The following is a 14,449-nucleotide window of genomic DNA, read 5'->3' on the forward strand; positions in this document are numbered from 1 at the left end:
AAGAGTAACCAACCGGAGGGACAGTTGTTGGAAAGCTAAAGAAATTGACAATGATGTCAGAAATAAACCCCACTGGGAACGGATGTATCAGGAGATAAGTTCCCGTTGGAGGTACAGATACAGACGACACCGGCAACCAATATGGATGTCAACTCAGTTATTAAAATATCGCAACCCTTTTTGTTTATTTTATTTGTAAATTTGATTTGATTATTTTCATTGTTTGCCCCCCCCCACCAACTACATTTGTTAACTCTTTCTGGTACACGGGTCTTTCACGGGTCTTTCAAATAATTGGTTGTTGAAGGTCACACAGAATAGCAACTTGAATGGTAATGTCTCTTTATTTATCCATAAATCATAAAGGTTATATTTAGTGCTGTCAGGCGATTAAATTTTTTTATCTAATTAATTACAGTATTTGTACTTAATTAATCGAATTAATCACATTTTAATCGCATAACCATTTTAGGCCTGATATTTTATATTCTATAATCATATTTCAAATTGCATGTGTCCGGATGGCAGAATTCAGTACTGTATCTACAAAACCTTCTGTTTAATCATCTTCCCTTTATTCATTTGCTTAGATTTGTCAGGTCTGGTCAATTTTAGCATGGGGTTATTCACAGTAAAAAAATAATAATAATTGAATTGATATTCTCATTTGGTTCATTACAATTTACTCAAGCCTAGTAACAGACACAGTATTTCTGACACTGGGAATACATTCCCTGAGATCCATAGATGTCCCTAGAATCAGATCCCAAGAACATGCAAATGGCCCATTTAGAAAAAAAAGTCTGTAAATGTTTATTCTACGTTATTATGGAATGAATGAGATTAAAAAAATAAAAATTATAAAATGTATTATTATCATATATTTAAAAAAAATCATTTTGAGTTAATTTTCAATTTTCATAACGTGATAATTTGCTGTGTAATTAATTAATCTAATTAACCCGATAAACTGACAGCCCTAGTTATATTATGATACAGTAGGAGGCAAATGTCCTCTTGAAGTAAACAGAGATATTGTTGACATCAATCTCATCCACAGCTGGCTCTGTTGCCTCCTCTCCCTTTCTGTGGAGAAATCCAAATATTTGATATTAATAATCACGCAGTGCTATAATGAATATTGTAGCAGCCAATGGGATCTTGGACTCTGATGATACTGACAGGCATGCAGTGGCAGGTAACATACTGTACCAAGAATACACTGTTCACTATGTGTGTGAGGTACATTTGGCAATAAGGTCCTGGATCGTGCTACATTCTATTCTGTAGGGGTGGGGGGGAAATTTGATACAGTGATATTTTGCATGCCGATATTATATCGATACACTGATGCCAAGTATCAATCCCATTGTGCTGCAATACGAATTATTGGAGTGAGGTGAACAGACTAACAACCTTACTGTATCATATTAGATAAAACAGATGTATATTTTCATTGCAGTTGTTGAATTTGCAGTTAAAAAAAGGTAAAACATCGTGATATTACAGTATCATGACTCTAGTATTGTGATCGTGGGGACTCTGGTGATTCCCACCCCTACTATTCTGCATTATTGTTCTTCTATATGCAGTGCATGCATACACAATGAAGTTGAATGTTATTGTTGCACAATGTCTATTTAGTTTGGAAGGCTAAGGAGGTGGGAGACAGAGTAGGCAGAAACACAGACACAGCGTTCTGACAGGACTCCATGTACTTATGGTTCCAGAAATAGGGGGTCTTAACCACTACACCCTAATTAGTATACATTATATTATTAGTGTTCTTGAAGCTACTAGGGACAAACTATGCATTTGACATTAGACATGGTCTGTGTGTACTTGTGGCTACACTGGTCACACTTACAGCATTTGTAGAGCTTGTTGAGCTTGAGAATGTCAAGGTCAGACAAGCTCCTCCTCTGTCCAATGGGAACGGTGGCGTCAGGGATGGGCGTTAAGGTTTCCTCTCTGTGCTTGTTGGTGAAGGCCGTCCTGCAGCGATGGAGACCAAGATGATTGGAGAAGAACAGGCATTCCTTGTGAATTGAGATTGAGAAACATGTAGATTGTTCTTTAGCCTAGCGGTAGGCTTTTCTCTACCTTTCTCCTCATCTTACCTTCCATAGTGCATGATGGAGGAGTAGTCATACGGAAAGTCCAGGTTATTAGTGTCCTGCTTCTGGAAGTTGTAGGTATTATCTGATGAATGAAAATAACACGCGAGTATGTACTATAAAGCGATAGACAGCAACAGATGTTGCCTGATTGGCTTTCCCTTATGATATAGATATTATAGACCATTTCTAGGCAGCAGCTGTATGACTGCATATAATTTCCTCTGGTTTGCTGTTAATATCAAAACATGGTGACAGTGGCTCAGGAGGTAGAGCGGTCGTCTGGTAATCAGAAGGTTCCTGGTTTTACTCAATTAAAGTAAGTCATTTTACACAATTGATGAGGAGACACACACATACAGAAATAAACATGGGGTTACATTCTCTGATTAAATCTTTTCGACAAATGTCAAGAAAGGTTCCCAAATTGCATAAAATCTCAAATCAGACCCTTCTGTATCTTCTGTAGCTTGATATATTGCATAATCTCTTTAATCCAGTGTATTGCTCTATTTCATTAGACTTTGATCTGAGAAGATCTTTGTTGTTGGATGTGATTTAGTCCAGAGATGAGCTTCTATAGCTGAGATAACAGTAGACAGTGACACCTATGATCAGGATAATCAGAATATACTGTATTCTCTCATTGGACTATTGGCCCCATTTTTCTGGGGCCCCTCTGGAACTACCGGAAGGACTCCTGGTTTAAGAACCACTGGCTTAATACACGACAGCTGCTCCAAATCCTCTGAGTCTGGCTCTGGTGATAGTTACCTCATAATCGTCCTGTGCCCCGCAGTGGTGTGGAGCGACTTAAAACAAAGTACATGGGGATCCTATTGAGTATACTGTTAGTATGAGTACATGGGGATCCTATTGAGTATACTGTTAGTATGAGTACATGGGGATCCTATTGAGTATATTGCTTAGGATAAGTACATGGGGATCCTATTGAGTATACTGCTTAGGATAAGTACATGGGGATCCTATTGAGTATACTGCTTAGGATAAGTACATGGGGATCCTATTGAGTATACTGCTTAGGATAAGTACATGGGGATCCTATTGAGTATACTGCTTAGGATAAGTACATGGGGATCCTATTGAGTATACTGCTTAGGATAAGTACATGGGGATCCTATTGAGTATTGCTTAGGATAAGTACATGGGGATCCTATTGAGTATACTGCTTAGTATAAGTACATGGGGATCCTATTGAGTATACTGCTTAGGATAAGTACATGGGGATCCTATTGAGTATACTGCTTAGAATAAGTACATGGGGATCCTATTGAGTATTGCTTAGGATAAGTACATGGGGATCCTATTGAGTATTGCTTAGGATAAGTACATGGGGATCCTATTGAGTATACTGCTTAGAATAAGTACATGGGGATCCTATTGAGTATTGCTTAGTATAAGTACATGGGGATCCTATTGAGTATACTGCTTAGGATAAGTACATGGGGATCCTATTGAGTATACTGCTTAGTATAAGTACATGGGGATCCTATTGAGTATACTGCTTAGAATAAGTACATGGGGATCCTATTGAGTATACTGCTTAGGATAAGTACATGGGGATCCTATTGAGTATACTGCTTAGAATAAGTACATGGGGATCCTATTGAGTATACTGCTTAGGATAAGTACATGGGGATCCTATTGAGTATACTTGATTTGATTTGATTTGAAATCTTTATTTCGAACATGCAATGAATACAAACAAAGAATAACAAAAGCAAAACAACTCAATCTACATGTTCGAAAAGGAGTAGGAAGAAGTATACACTTATTTAATCCTACCCCTTTTCCACTACTCAAATGAGTGTACTATTTTAAAACATAAAAAAGAAAAGAAAAAAAAATATATATATATATATGCAAAACAAAAAACAAAAACTATATATGTAAAACATGAAATAAATAAAATAGAAAACAAAATAAAAATGTAAACACCCGTGAATATCAAGTCCCTTCCTCATCCCTGTACCTTGTGAACATAATTTCCTTATACATCAGTTTGAATTGTCTCATGTTTGGACATTGCTTTAGCACCACATTTAGACTGTTCCACAGTTTCACTCCACATATTGAGATGCAGTGTCTTCTCATGGTAGTGCGTACGTTTAGCACTTTTAAATTGTGTTCTCCCCTCAGATTATAACCCCCCTCCCTATCAAAGAACAATTCTTGAATGTTTCTTGGAAGTGCATGACTTTTTGCTTTATACATTAATTGTGCCGTTTTAAATTCCACAAGATCATTTAACTTCAATGTCTTTGACTCCAAAAACAATATGTTAGTGTGATCATGATAACCTGCAATGTGAACTATCCTTATGGCCCTTTTTTGGAGTATAAAAAGTGGTTGTAGTGTAGACTTATAATTGTTTCCCCAGACTTCAGCACAGTAATTTAAATATGGTAAAACTAGTGAACAGTAAAGAATGTAGAGTGATTTTCTATCCAGAATGTGCTTTACTTTACTCATGACTGAAATGCTTCGTGAGAGTTTAGATTGGACATGTTTTATGAGGTTTCCAACAGATTTTATGGTCTATTATTACACCTAGGAATTTATTTTCATAAACTCTTTCAATAATCACATCATTTATTTTAACTTGTACCTGAGTATCCAATCTACAGTTTCCAAACAACATAATTTTAGTTTTGCTCAAGTTCAATGATAATTTGTTTCTATCAAACCATTCCTTCAATTTCTTCATTTCAGATGTGATGACCTCTAAAAGATGCTGGACATTCTCACCAGAAAAAAAAAGATTAGTGTCATCCGCAAATAAAATACATTTAAATATATTGGATACTTTACATATCTCGTTAATGTACAAGATGAACAGTTTTGGACCCAACACTGACCCCTGGGGGACACCACAAGCAATGTCCAAACATTCAGATTTATAATTTCTCATTGTCACAAATTGTTGTCTTTTATTTAGAAAGCTTCTCACCCAGTCCAATACTACCCCCCTGATCCCATATATCTCCAATTTCCTGATTAATATATCATGATTAATAGTATCAAATGCTTTTTTTAGGTCAATGAATACTCCAGCTACATGTTTTTTTTGATCTATGGAATTTGTGATTTTTTCAATGAGTTCTATTAACGCTAGTGATGTTGACCGGTGTGTTCTGAATCCATACTGGCTATCGGTGAGTAAATTATGTTTATCAATGAATTTATCTAATCTGTTGTTGAAGAGTTTTTCTAATATTTTTGAAAACTGAGGAAGTCGAGAAACAGGCCTATAATTTGTGAAGTGGTGTTTATCTCCAGTCTTGAACAGAGGTATGACTTTTGCTATTTTAATTTTATTCGGAAATCGACCAGTTTTGAATGATAAATTGCAGATGTGCGTGAGTGGTTTTGAAATCCCACTAATGAATTTTTTTACTATTTTCATATCTATTTCATTACTGTCTGTAGATGTCTTGTTTTTACATTTATTAGTAGTTTCTATAATTTCATTTTCATCTACCGCTTCCAGAAACATTGAACTAGGATTTCTTTCAATATAATTGTCTTTTATGTCTTCAGGAGTCACTGGATCTGGGATTTTTCCAGCTAATTCTGGTCCAATATTTACAAAAAATGTATTAAAGTTGTTAACCACATCATCCATATTGCTAATAGTTTGATCATTTTCCATAAAATACTGAGGATAGTTTATTTGTCTTGATCCATTCCTGATAATACCATTTAATATCTTCCAAACACCCTTAATATTATATTTGTTGTTATTAGTGGGGCGGCATAGCTCAACATATCAAACCAATTGTTCATTTTGTGATAAAAGCACCAAATTTGGCAGATGTGTTGATAGATATATTGGGAACAAAACAGGATATTGGGGCGTTACAAACTAGCACCCTGGTGGCCGTGGCAGGCATTTTTCAAAATGGCCACCAGCGCTTGGTCAAACTTTCTTATCCCATTGGATTTGCATGCAATAACGGGTATAATCTAGATCCCACTAACCCTGAGAACCAAATAAAATACTCACTCACCATTCTAAGGACATTTACAATTTTTTTTGTAATTTCATTATATTAATATATAGTGGCGTGAATCAGTAAAACAGTTATCGTAGCAGGCTGCAACTTAAAGACGTAATTTCCATATTATAGCATACTAAAGTGCAAATGTTATTTTTTTAAGTACAGTGTATGAGGTATAAGCTGGCCCCAAGCTTACATTGCAAAAGCAAAAAATAATTTAAATGTACATTTCTTTTTTTATATATTATTATTATTATATATATTTTTTTACCACCTGGTGGCGTTGGCAATGAAGATAACTCTGTGAATCAGAGTGTGGACAAAATGTCCTGGGCTGCATACCATGCAAGTCAACAGCTTGCTGGAAGAAAAGTAATCTGCCCAAGTGCCCTACTACCCCTGTTCCACGAGAGTGCCCACACAGTGGCAATGATCAAACGATCATTACATCCACTACTGGATGTAGTCAGAAATGCAGTTCAACATCTGAATTCTGGGCAGACACCAGTAGTAACATTTGATCAACCCCTGTATGCTATTGCCAAGCAGATCCAGTGGAAGTGGCCAGAGATGTACAGTATGGGGAAGACAGATTTGTTGTGATGTTTGGTGGCCTGCATATAGAGATGGCAGCTCTGAAGACCTTGGGTGATTGGTTGAAAGGCAGTGGCTGGGTTGAAGCACTGGTACAAGCAGAGATCACAACAGCAGGCACTGCTGACTCCTTCTTGCGTGCAGCACATGTTGCTCGCACCAGACGTGCCCACCAAGTCACAGTGGCTGCACTATATGTCCTGCAGTATCGGGCTTACCGTGATACTGATACAGAAGATGCTCCTTTGGGGTTTGATGAATGGTGCTCAAGGAGGGAGGAGAGCTGCGCTCAATTCCAGTACTGGGCAACAGTCATGGCATTGGAGCTGTGTTTACTGGTCTATGTGAGATCCCTGCGGCAGTCCACCTTCAGCATGTACCTTGATGCTCTGACAGAACTTGTCCCCTGGTTCTTTGCTCTGGACCATATGAACTATGCCCGCTGGATCCGTTCATCTTCGTGACATGACTGAACTACCAACAAGACACCCAGATGTTGCCAGAGAATTGAATGTAGGCAATTTCACCATTCAGATGACCAATCAGGTATTCTCTCCAATCCCCATTGATCAAGCACATGAGCAAAATAATGCTTGCATCAAGAGTGATGGAGGGGCGTTAGGTCTTCCAGACAACCCGAGTGCCCTCAGACGGTGGATGGTAGCTGGCCCTGAGGTTGCAGTGCTGATTGAGGACTTTGAAGATGCTCACCAGCTCATGGGAAGACAAGATGGGGTGTTTCACCATGATCAGACACCAAGTGTGCAGAAAAGATTGTCTGCTCGCTCGTCAATGTAATGGAAGAACTGGGCAACCCATTCGAAGAGGAGAGTGAATACCTGCTTGTCCTTTACAGCAAAGAGATTGCAGATCCATCGGCAGTGGGGACTGTTAAGAACGCACAGAAGATTGGCCAACAACAGTGTCAAGCATTCACAAAGGAATGTCTTGTGGAGAGAACAAAACCCATTGATGACACAATCCACCACAACCGGTTGAAACTGTTGGCTCAACGCCAAAGACGGCAAGTAAGGAGAAGCAGCAGCTGACATCAATGAAAAGTGATGTTGAGTTGTTTTCATGACTCTACATTAGCTGTCAAACAAGAGATGGAAACCTGGAAGACTTCTTTCAGCATGAGAACCAAGCATGGCCACCAGCACTCTCTGATGGAGGTAGATTACGACTTGGGACCAAGAGTGACCTTCTGAAATGCCTGGAGGACCTGTCTCCAGCTCAGACTAAAGCCCCTGATGCTACCTGTGTAGTTCTTGATGGAGCTGCCATGATTCAGATGATGAAGCCAGCAGGTGCCAAGACATTTGATGAATATGCCCAGCAGGTTTTCATCCCATATATCAATTCTCAGCTGTGCAGTGTTTCTGGCTGGCAAATGGACCAAAGGAGATCCCAGATGATGCAATGAACACTATTGAGAGGTTTGTCATACTTCTTTTTGACAGAACCAGCACCTGCACCAAGGTGAACCAGGCAAGAAGGAAACTCTTTCCACGTAAAAGCTTGGCACAGAAAATTCTGCCTACCCGAGCTGCTCTGGTGGAGCACGTCAAGAGAGCAGTCTACCAGGGTGGTCACATCTGGGGGAAGACACTGCTTCCAGACCCTGTGCTGCCATCACCAATTGACTGGGGGTGGGTGAAGACAGAAGGAATGTATGAGCCCCACTGGACGACAATGCCACAAGCATCACAATCCTGCCACAAGCTGATCTCTTGTGGCTGCAAGAGTGGTTGCAAAGAGTGCTGCAGGTGCAAGAAGGCTGCACTTCAGTGCACAGGCCTCTGCTTTTGTGATGGAGAATGTGTCAATTGAACCCTGTTGAACCATTCTTCGATAGTTTAATCGTGCAATAGCACCATCACCATTTTGTGTGTGGGGGAGGGGGATAAAAAGGAAAATGTTTAATTATGTTTTGTAAATTGTTGTATATTTGTTGATTTTTTAAATAAATTTTTTTTATATAACAATTATAAAATAAATATATTAATAAAACATGTTCTTCACTTTAAGTTGGATGTAAATACTATTTCTGGTGTTAAAAACATGGAAAACAATAGCTTTGGTGGCCAAAGTGTTCTATGCCAGTAATCTCTGGCAGCCATTTTTGGAAATGGTTACCATGGTCACCAAAATGCCAATCTGCAATGCCCCAATATCCATATCTTTTCTAAATATATTAAGCTAAATATGTACCAAATTTGGTGCTTTTATCACAAATTGAACAATAGGTTAGCTATGCCGCCCCACTATATCTAATATTCGACTATAATGATCCTTCTTACATCTTCTCATAATATTAGTCAACTTATTTTTATATTTCTTATATTTATTTTCTGCCTCTTTAGTTCTATGTTTTATAAATTCTCTATATAGTGTATTTTTCTTTTTACATGCATTCTGTAATCCCCTTGTGATCCATGGGCTGTCTGAGTGTTTATGTTTACTGCTATATTCTTTTATTGGACAATGTTTGTGATATAGTAAGTTAAATATAGATAAGAATGTTTCATATGCTTTATCAGTGTCTTCCTCTTTATATACTATCTCCCAATTTTGTTGTAGCAAATCATTTTTGAAAGCGTTCATTGATTCTTCAGTCCTTACTCGTTTAAATTGTAGTTTATTGTCCTGCTTGTTTTCTGTGTAGTTGTTGTCATAAACTGTAAAAACTGGTAAATGGTCGCTGATGTCATTTATTAGTAATCCACTCACTGTATTGTTTTCTATAATGTTCGTAAATATATTGTCTAGCAGAGTGGCACAATGGGATGTGATTCGGCTGGGTCTTGTGATTTTTGGATAAAGGCTCAAACTATACAATGTGTTGATGAATTCCTCAGTCATTTTATGTTTGTTTGGATTTAAAAGATCAATGTTAAAATCCCCACAGATGAAAATAGCCTTTTGATTATTGTTTATATACATTTCTTCCATCCAGTCCTTGAAAACTTCAATATTTGAACCTGGTGCTCTATATATACAGCTCACAATTATATTTTTCTTTTTTTCTACACATATTTCTATTGTTATACATTCTAATAAATTATCAATCACATTTGTCATTTTTTCTACAATCTTATAATTCAAGTTATTATCCACATACACAGCCACTCCTCCTCCACTCTTATTTTTTCTGTTCATATAGTTGAGTTCATATCCGACCATTTCAAAATCCATTCCCTTTTCCTCATTCATCCAAGTTTCTGAAATGGCAATTATGTTAAATGGTTGTGTAAACTGGTTTAAATATTCCTTAATGCTGTTAAAGTTTGCGTACAGACTTCTTGAATTGAAGTGAATTATTGATAGTTTGTTAACTGTCTTAATTGTCCGGTTGTACTGATCTTCAGTATCGTAGCAGCAGTTGTCGTTGATGTTGAAGAATAGATTATTGTCTGGGTCAATATCATTTTCTATATCCTGTATATTGTGCTCAGTGTATTCAAATGTTTTGAGTTTCATTTTTTCGTGTTCAAGAATCCACTGTGTCAAATCCACATCATCTCCAGATACTTTTTGGATAAGTACATGGGGATCCTATTGAGTATACTGCTTAGGATAAGTACATGGGGATCCTATTGAGTATACTGCTTAGTATAAGTACATGGGGATCCTATTGAGTAAAGGAACATAAGCCAATCTCGGTCTCTCTCTTTGTCTGGGAACGCCCAGAGCCAAATTCGGCCACTCATCGCAGGTGAGGAAGTGGAGAGTCCTCTGCTTTAAGTTCCTAGGGACCCACATCACTGAGGACCTCACATGGACCACCAACTCCACTGCACTGGTAACAAAGGCCCAACAGCGGCTTTAATTTTTAAGGAGACTTAGAAAAATCAACCTGTCTGCTGAGCTGCTTCAGGCCTTCTACCACTGCTCTATTGAGAGCATTAACACACTCCATCACAGCATGGTACGCAAACTGCACAGAACATGAAAGAAAATCCCTCCAGAAAGTCATTGTCAAGTTTGTTCTTATTTTCCCCACTTGAAGGGCTCAGGCAACGTGATCAAGGATGGATATAACTCTGTGACTTCTTTGACCTTTGTTTGTCATTTAATTGGTTGACAAATGGTTGTCACAATAGCAGTCACAATAGCAGGTTATAAACCTGAAAGGGTATGAAAGGAAATGTTTAAACATCAACATAAATACATAGGCTATAATAATACCATAAATTATAGTTAACATTAATACATTTAGCCTATATTATCAATTCATTCAAATAAACAATTACCAAATGCATTTTCATTAAGAACATTCATTCAGCATTTACCAATACATTTGAACATTTTGATGCATGACATTCATGACATGGTTAAGTTTAAAGAACAATGTTGATTGGTGTAATAAATAAATAAGAAAAAGAAAGCAATACACTTGGACCAGCACTCACAGATTTTGATTATTTAATGGCAGCCTGAAACAAACATGTTTCGGAACAATTTATGTTCCTTCCTCAGTGTTGATGGCTAGCAATTTATGTTCCTTCCTCAGTGTTGATGGCTAGCAATTTATGTTCCTTCCTCAGTGTTGATGGCTAGCCATCAACACTGAGGAAGGAACATAAATTGTTCCGAAACATGTTTGTTTCAGGCTGCCATTAAATAATCAAAATCTGTGAGTGCTGGTCCAAGCGTATTGCTTTCTTTTTCTAATATACTCCACGGGATTTCAGCACCCAGTGTTATATTTTGTGAGCGCAGTCTATCTCGACTTATCGTAATAAATAAATAATAAATAAATAGATACATATATATATAATATAGGTTATATGGTGTATATATATATATAATAATAAATAAGAATAATACAAAATGTCAAATGTATTGGTAAATGCTGAATGAATGTTCTTAATGAAAATGCATTTGGTAATTGTTTATTTGAATGAATTGATAATATAGGCTAAATGTATTAATGTTAACTATAATTTATGGTATTATTATAGCCTATGTATTTCTGTTGATGTTGAAACATTTCCTTTCATACCCTTTCAGGTTTATAACCTGCTATTGTGACTGCTATTGTGACAACCATTTGTCAACCAATTAAATGACAAACAAAGGTCAAAGAAGTCACAGAGTTATATCCATCCTTGATCACGTTGCCTGAGCCCTTCAAGTGGGGAAAATAAGAACAAACTTGACAGTTATAAACCACGGGCCCAAGCGTCCAGCTGAGTCTGCCCCGAAGATTGTTGCCCGGAAGAGGAGCGCCACGGAGGGAGGGAAAGGTCCAGCAGGCCCCCTGCCAGTGTCGGAAAAACCTTGGACAGCTCTAAGAAAGGAGGATGGATTCAGCTGTGCTGGAATCCCTAAAGGGAAAGCGCTCGGTCGCGCAGACTGCCTTCAGTAAGAGGACCAACAGGATGGCTCTTACGATTCACCTGCTCGAGTAGAGGAATCTCATTGATGAGTTAAATGGCCTTGTTGTGGACTTTGGTAGGGTCAGCGACACAGGGGCTGAATACGTTGAAGGCAGATGAAGGAAATGAAGGCAGATGAAAACGACGATCCTCAGGTGAAAGAAGAAGTCGAGAGCATAAAAGCGAAAACAACAAAGTGCTCAACCCGATATGAAGAAGTGCTTACACTCACTAAAGAAGCACTATGGTCCAGATTCGCTGAAGATGACATCAAATTGGATGCCGAGAAAGCGGAAAAGAAGTGGGCTGAATTAGAAGCGCTGGATTTGAAGGAGTTACTAGCGGAGGACTTTGATGTGCAGAGGGAGAGCCTGGGCGAGAAGATCCACAGGTTCGGGCAGAAAATGGCTGCTTGGGAAGGTCTTGTCTCCAGCACCAAGACAAAGGAGCTTAAAAAGCAAGGAGACGGGCTAAGAGACTTACAGAGTGACTGGGAGCGGAAATGGCGGCGGATGAACCTGAAGTCACGAAAGGGCTTTGCTTGGAGCCAGAATGAGGAGGAGGAAGAGGAAGAGGAGAGGGTAAAGGCTGAAGTGCCAGCCAATGCATATCTGCTTGGATCCAGTAAAGATGATCAACCTCTCTCTCTCAGTGAGCCTCCCGGTGTCAAGCAGGAAATCGCTGCAGGTCATGTAGACCTGCTTGGTCCGTCTGGGCCACTTCCAAGAAGTTCTGGAGCCAGTATCCAGTCTCTGGCTGGGACCAGCGCTGCACCAAATGTCGCAGGCACACCGCCAGGGTACCCAAATGCTCCACAAGGCGTCCTTCCTTATATGCAACCCAGAGTCCAGTTTCCTCTCGAGAGAGCATGCCTCCCCACATTCTCTGGGGACATGGTCGATTATTACCGGTGGAAGGCGGAGTGGGAGGAGCTCGAGCTGCTTGGGAACCCGCAGAGGACTTTTGGAGTGACAAGGTTCCACCTTCTTGCAAGCCTGAGTGAGAAGGTGAGAAGGGACCTAGTCCTATCTAGCTGCAAGTCTGCAGAGGACATGTTTAATCGCCTTGCCAACAGGTATGGGAATAAAGCTAGGATCGTCCAGCTGATCGCAAGTGAGGTCCAGGGCCTACCCCCCGTGAAGGGAAACAACCCAAGGAAGGCTATTGAACTGATCCAGGCAGTGGAGAGGGCTCTAGATAATCTCCTGATTTTGGGAGAAGAGGACGTTATAAAGAACCGTCTGGTCGCTCAGTCCCTAGAAAGCAAACTGCCTAGCTCCCTAAAGAAGGAATGGATTGCTCACAAAAATGAGCCTGCCAACGGGTTTGTTCCCCAGGACCACTTTGAGTGCTTGCTTCAATTCCTAAAAAAGCAGGAGGCAATCCTGGAGGAGCTTGACCAGCTAGAAGCAAGTCCTGGAGAGAAGAACTCCTCAGAGAAAAGCCTGGATGACAAACCAGATAAGGGAGTGAGAAGATCCTTTTCCAGAGCCACTTCAGGCCAAAGAGGTCCTCAGACAAAGCAGCAGTTAAGCTCCTGCACCTGCTACGGCGATGAGGCGCATCCTGGCAAGCTCTTTGCATGCAGAACCTTCAAAGAGTTGGACCTGGCAAAGAAAAAGGCTCATCTAAGGGCTCATGGCACTTGCTATCTGTGCTTGAGCATCCACCCAAGAGATGGCCGTTGTAACCAAGGGTTCCTCTGCAGCAAATCAGGCTGTAGGAAAGCAGAACCACCACACAACCACCTGCTCTGCCCAAGGCCCACTACTCAGAGGAAGGAGAGCGGCTGTGAGGGGCAAGGTGGCTCAAAGGTGGAGAAGAAAGGCCTGACCAGCATCCAAGAAGAGGCCCTTTCTAAAGTCTCAGAAAACATAAGGGCAGAGGTCAGAAAGGCGTTTTCTAACAGAGCCTCAACTACAATGTGCACCAATACTGGCATTGAACAGGAATAACCAGTGGTTATGATGTTGCTGGAAGTAACAACGAATTCTGGCCAGTTGATCGGTGCCCTCATCGACCTCGCATCGGATATCGGAGGGATGGAAAAGACAGTGACAACCAAGCGGTATACCCTACGGCTGAGGGTGAAAACCTCCAAGGGGACCGTGGCAGAACACAAACTGCTCTGCTATGGCCTGGAGAGCATCGCAGAGATAAGCCAGTCTGTCACTCCACAAAAGCTGCAGAAAATCTTTCCTGACGTCGCCACGGAAGACCTGGTCCGTCCTGAAAGTATTGACCTCCTGATTAGCCACAGGGAAGGTCGATTGGTCCCACAGCCAGTCAAAATGCAGGGAGATCTAGTCCTGTGGGATGGACCACTGGGGAA

Source organism: Notolepis coatsorum (assembly GCF_963971535.1).
Source record: "Notolepis coatsorum genome assembly, contig: SCAFFOLD_125, whole genome shotgun sequence".
In the NCBI taxonomy this organism is placed as follows: Eukaryota; Metazoa; Chordata; class Actinopteri; order Aulopiformes; family Paralepididae; genus Notolepis; species Notolepis coatsorum.